Source organism: Mastigoproctus giganteus, chromosome 4, assembly GCF_048544385.1.
Source record: "Mastigoproctus giganteus isolate SK-2022 chromosome 4, ASM4854438v1, whole genome shotgun sequence".
In the NCBI taxonomy this organism is placed as follows: domain Eukaryota; kingdom Metazoa; phylum Arthropoda; class Arachnida; order Uropygi; family Thelyphonidae; genus Mastigoproctus; species Mastigoproctus giganteus.
In genome coordinates, this window is record NC_143578.1 from 30,597,290 (window position 1) to 30,604,060 (window position 6,771).

At 38.3% G+C, this 6,771-nt stretch overlaps 1 pseudogene; it reads left to right on the forward strand.

Annotated features, from left to right (window-relative positions):
* The first annotated feature begins 5,906 nt into the window (after window positions 1-5,906).
* LOC150086519 (protein lethal(2)essential for life pseudogene) lies at window positions 5,907-6,771 on the forward strand (annotated as a pseudogene).

The following is a 6,771-nucleotide window of genomic DNA, read 5'->3' on the forward strand; positions in this document are numbered from 1 at the left end:
CCTAGTCTCCAGACACCACAATTTGCAGAACTGAAGCTTTACTTGATACAAGCTCACCAATCTTTGCCCTTCTTTGTACTCGTTCCAGCAGCTCTACATTCTTTCTAAAATGAGGCCTCCAGACCTGAATGCAGTACTCTAGATGTGGGCAGACCATTGCATTATAAAATAGAATAATCACCTCCTTATCCCTGCTAGCAAAGTTCCTGTATATCATTTACAAAACCCAATAAGCTCTCATGGCAGCCTGTCTGCATTGCTCAGAGAACCATACCTGACTGCACAATTACCCCCAGGCCTTTTTTTAATTATCCACTGCCCTGAGTGTAGTACCATACAATTGGTACGTTTCTTTGGGGTTCTGCTACCCATGTGCAGTACTTTGATTTTATCAATGTTAAACTTCAAGTGCTATTTCTCAGCCAATCTGCCTAACTTTTCTAGATCCTGTTTCATTAGCATCTCTCATTAACCACTTTGCCAACTTTTGTATCATCTGCAAACAAACGTATTTTAACAAACACACTAAGCCTCATATGCCTTCATCAGTATCATTGATAAATACATATAGAAAACGACAGTGGACCCGACACCGAACCCTGGGGGACTCCAATAATACCATTAGTCCACGAAGAGCAATGCCCATTGATTACCACGCTCTGTTTTCTCCCACTCAACCAACCCTTTATCCATTACAGCAACTTGCCCTTAATGCCGCACTACTCCAATTTGTACAGTAGTCTTCCATGTGCATCAGTAACAAAATCTTTCCTGAAATTCAAGTATATGATAATCAAATTATTTTTTAATTAATTATATTAAAAAATTATAATTATTTTGATTATCATAGTCACAAATGATAATTTGTGACTATAATAATCAAAGTCACAAAAATTATTGTGACTTTGGTCACAATGGTCAATTCATTTCTGACCATATCATAATATCCAATCAAATTGGTAAAACAAGATTTCCCCTTAACAAACCCGTGCAGCGTTTGAAGTATACTTGCAGCCTTGTCTAGATGATCGTGTATTACTTCTTTTACAAATGACTCCATTATTCTTCCTGGAACAAAAGTTAAACTAACAAGTCCGTAATTACTCGTATCACTTTTTTATCTTCCTTGATTCGGGATACATTCACACATTTCCAGTCCGCGGGGACCTTCCCTGAATACGATGATGTTCTCATAATTATGGCTAAGGGTTTGCTTACTTCCTTCATTGCTTCCCTTAACATAATTGGATGGATACCCTCCACTCCAGGTGCCTTTCTTATGTTTAACTTCAACAATTTCGCTTCCACTGTCCTGTCAGCTTAATTACTAAAAAATCCTTTAGCTCTCTGTTAGAGTTGGATAAAATTCCAGCATACCTTTCCCTAAAGAATTTCTCATGTGTGAAGGTAGATCCAACAACAGCCAAACTATCAATATCGGGTGGATCAATCTGATTCATCCCCTTCCTTCTAGAGTTTACATAAGTAAAGAAGTCTTTGCTGTTTTTCTTTGCATCCTTTGCCAAAGATTTCTCGTAATCTTTTTTTATATCTACCATAGACCTCTTTGTTGCCCGATAATTTAGACCTATATCTTGAAGAGTATTTCTTAGTTGGTATGAAAAGCCTAGTAGCTTCCAAGATTAATTCCTCGAAGGCTTCCCATTTAGAATTTGCTGATGGTAACATCATCAGTTGGTCCCATTGTATAAAATTTAAAAACTGCCTGAGACCACTTTATAAGCAACTTACCCTTGATGGTAGTTACATCTTTAAGTAAATCCCAAATGCACTGTGATTACTGCCACCTAGTGGTTCTTTTATCTGCAGATTCTTAATGCATGAATAATCACTGCTGATAATCAGATAAAGAGTATTAGTCCCTCCCTCCCTCCCTCTTGTTGCGTCTCTTCGTGATGCTGTAGAAAATAGTCATCTAATAAATCAACAAAAGTCTTGCTAGCGTGCGAGTGACCAATTCACAAGTTCCAGTCGATATCGGGAAAGTTAAAATCCCCCATTATAAAACATTCCGATTTACTGGCCCACCTATTTCTCTGTACAGCTGTTCATTGTACTCATCAGAATCACACAGTAGCTGAGTTAGCCGGTCTCAGGCGTATCCAGAGAAAACCTTGATAGCAAGGTTTTTCTCTCTGGAAACTTTTCGTCTAGCAAATCGACCAAACATCATACACAATTTATGGATACGTGCAGATGAGTTAATTCTTGTGGGGGGGAGGCTAATATGACACATTTTTCACGGGACAAAATAAATTCTAAGAAACAAATGGCAAGGACTTAGCATGACAAATCTTCTTTTAACTCCTCCTTCTGAAAATTGTTTAGATACATAAAGTGAAATATGAAACTTGGACAATGACGGAGGACTGGCTGGCTGTTTCATAAAGTCTAAACGCTCCCACTTAAGTTATTGGTGCACTGGGAAAATTCTGTGAGGATTGTAATATTGTCCATTAAAACGAAAATGTGGACCAATTGCTCCTGCAAAAAGCGAACACTAGGACCAAGGATCTCATATCGATAACCAGTGATTGCTGTGCATGAGTGGCGTAGCCGAAAATTTGAGGCTCTATATGTGTAAAATATAACAGATGTTCTTCAAAGGGTCCAAAGGCGAGTTACATGCTTGGGAAGAGCAACAAAAGGGCGTTCACATGAGAGAAAACTTTGACTACGTTAACTGCAGAGCTTTGCACTCAGGTACAGAGGATAAGACTTGATTGAAGTATATAAGGTGCTGAAGAGAAAGTAATATGAATGAAGGTGAAATTTTCACTGTTATCAATGATTCCCGAACTATGGACCATAAATTTAAATTACGGGGTAGGGGGGAATTCAGACTGTTGTTGTTGTTGTAGGGTTTCAGGAGCATCAGCGACTAAGGCATATTGCTCCATGTATGTTGTCCATAAATTGCATGGTCGATTTTCTGTTTCCTAGACGAAAAACCAGAGTTTCCGGGAGGAAAAACCATACTACTCTCCCCTGAGACCAACTAACTTAGCCATGTTGTGAAAAGGCCCATAAAAATTCCTCATCATTGACGGGACTCGAACTCAGGTCTTTTTCACCCGGTGTGGGGACGGCGATCCTACCAATTGTGCTACCGACGAGGGCATTTCAGACTGTATTGCAAGATGTTCCTTTTAGCCAGCGAGTTGCTGAAATAAGTTGCCTCCATGAGTTCTCCAGACTAACAGCTTGGGAAAAGCAAAGGTCAGCTGGGTAGACACATACATGATGAGGGAGTCACATAAAGAGTCAGAAAATGCCCCTGGCTCCCTTGAACCATATGGATAATACTAATATCTTTCAATAAAGTCAATTTTTCAAATATATTTTATTATCAAATTAAAGATATAAGTAGTTGTTTAACAATGAAAGAAAGCAAAGTTATTTTAAAATGAGATGCAGCAATCCTTTATGTACGGTGGTTTCAGTTTAGTTTAGTTTGGTTATTAAAGACGTCTTTTGCTTGAATGCATTACTTTATGAAACATCGTGGTACACTATTTTCAGTGTAGATTTTCCTTGATGGATTGGGTCTTCTGCTCACGTGCTTTTGAAGTTAGAGTTCTGAAAGGTTTCATCAGTTGTTTCTAGTGAATGCATATCGTTTTCGCCCCTACAGAGGAGGGGGGGGGGAGACAACGGCTTTCAGTCGCTGCTTCCCGATCCTCTTAAAGTCTAAATCAAGACATTCCCTACCGTGTGTTGGTAGCGAATTCCACAAATTACACAGATTTCTTCATTTAGGTGATCTTGCTTTAAAGGCATTTTCGGTTGCAAGGTGCAACTAAAAGCATTAAAGATGGGCAGGAAGGGAGTATCGGTTTTACAGCGGCCAGTGTTACTTGGTAATGGCCTTAATTACTATCGTGTTCCCAGGGAGTGCTAAGATTATCCTCTTTTGAGTGAAGGTCGTTTGCTCTGCAGGTGCACTTACCCTTGACTTAATTGGCACTCCCTACTTTTAGGCTATATTTGGATTGCTATTGTGGGAGGTACAGACTTTCCATATATCAAGTAAGGATTAATAATGAATTTATAATTACCTGGCCAAAGTCTGAGAGGACTTGAACTGGATTATGGATAACGGTAACTCGGTTCAAACTGTATAAAAAGTCCGCAGTTTTGGAGAGGTTTTCAACTCTAGAAACCATTTTAATACAAAGCACATTTTTAAGCTGTCACACGCTACACGACTCGCAAACTCGGTTTTGCATTTGCAAAACAGGCACTCGACCATAGCATTCACATGCAATTAACAAACTCGATATATTGACATCTCATTTTCTTAGTTTCCTAAGTGCAAATTTAAAACAGTATTCTTATCTGATATACACCAATGTGTTTCCTGAGTCATATCCTGTTGAAATTTAAGCAAAACGTCAAGAAATTTATTGTCTTTTAAATCCATCCATTATACTATAGCATTATAGGTTCCAATAACCTTTTATTTTTAGAGTATCATGAAAAAAAAAAAAAGTTACGTTATCCACTCCCCTACCCCTCAAAACCCTTCCCAACTTATCGGTCCTGCCCTTCATAATATCAAACCAGGCATTCTGTAATTTCATTATTCTACTCCTCTTCCCCATTGAAGATCCCTAAATATTCTAGCTTCGCGTTCATTGAAAGATAGTTCTCGTAGTAAACACAACAATATTTTTGTTTTGCTTACTACAAAAATTACAACATGCCCTCGTGTATAGCACACCGGATGGAAAAGACCTGAGTTCGAGTACCGTTGATGACGTGAAGAATTCTTATGAGCCTTTTTCACAACGTGGCTGACTTAGTCGGTATCAGGCGAGGGTAGCATGTTTTTTTCTCCCGGAAACTTGGGTTTTCCGTCCAGCAATCAAAATCGACCACAGAAACACGAAATTTTCGGACATCATAACTATGGTCTTACTCGCTAAAGTTCCCAAAACCCAACAACCATAGACACGTACACAACAAAACGAATTTTAAAAAATCCGATAGTGAAAAACAGTTTACTTCTTTTGTCTTTCATATTTTTCTAGCCATTTTGATATATTTAAATGTTTAAACATTTTAAATAATAAACGTAATCTTACTTTACATCACTGAAAATGCACAGGTAAATAATTACATTATTATCGTCCATTGAAATACAACTGTTTATCAACATCATGCATTAACCCCAGGGGCTCACATCTGGTGAGTATGGGCTTGGCACACCCAGTGTCCTGAGCTGGATATCATTCATTAAACACAGGTAAATAATTACATAGTGATATTTTATTCCATCTTGAGAATCCAACGTGGTAGGAGATGGAACAGCCATGATGGAATAGCCAAGAGAGGGATGCGGGTCATATGGTACAAATGGGTGGGTCAATACGTCACTACAAATGCACTGGTAAATAATGACGAAGGATTAGATATCAATCAGCGCGTTTCTACAAGTGTGTCTTTTGCGTAGAAAAGCGTGCGTGGGACGAACCCTCTAGTACATATTAAAAATATAACATTTATATGCAGGTTTATTTAAATAAAAGCCTTTATAATTCCAGTAATAATTTATAGTTGTCATCACTATACGTTTTCAAGTATTATAAATAATTGTCATCTGCTATTTGTCACTTCCTTTCCCATTCCATTTTCTTCTCTTCCTTTCTTTTTTTTTTTTAGTATTATCTTAGTGGAACACAAATACCTCAGAATAAAATTACTGTGCCAGTTAATAAGTTTTCACAAGCTGTAATTAAAATTACAGTTGGAATTATAAAAGCTACACGTGCCGCTTTACCAAGTTTGGCAGAGGGCAGCGCAAGCGCAAAGGCAAACGAACACGAGAGAAATTTCCAGTAAGTGCATGCGCAGAAACAGTACTTCTGGAATATTCTGTGTTACGTAAGTAGAAAATAGGATAATATAAATACTGCTTTGCTTGCCACAGCCCGGAAATATCTTCCAGAGATTTTAAGACTGCGAATATTAATTTTGGAAAGTTCTATTTTCTGGTAAGTGCATCCCTAAATAATGGCTTCTTCTCAGAGTCTTATAGCTTCTTTGTTAGGCCGAAATTGGTGGGATGTTTGGGATTTCCCTGCTCGTCTTATCGACCAGGATTTTGGCTTGGGTATGTTAGACGAAGACCTGTTGCCTCCAGTTTGTTATCGTGGGGTTTACCTACGACCACGAAGGCAGATTAGCAATCAGGAGGGCAAAGGTGTATCTCAAGTAAAAAATGACCCCGATAAGTTTCAAATAATGCTGGATGTAAGTCATTTTTCTCCTGAGGAAGTGTCTGTGAAAACCGTTGACAACTGTGTGGTTATTAATGCCAAACACGAAGAGAAAGAAGATCAACACGGTTTTATTCGAAGAGAATTTACACGTCGATATATGCTGCCCCCCGAAGCTGAACCCGAGGCTGTTACCTCCTCGCTTAGTAGCGACGGTGTGCTGACTGTACAGGCACCTAAAAAAGCATTGGAGCCACCTAAGTCTAACGAGAGGATGGTTCCTATAAAGTTTCAGGAAACTCCTGCTGTTGCTCCTGCAGTTACTCCTGGAGAAACAAAGAAGGAATAAAAGCTATCTGTTAAGTACTTTTATGGTTTATATTAGTGTTTTGTTCTTGTTGCTATTTACCCGGAAGTATTATGAATATATTTCAGTAGAATAATATATTGAAGATTGTATTCTGAGACTAGAAATAAATGTGTAGTCACTTTTTTGATAGTTAAAAATAAATATTTTCATGAAAGGAAA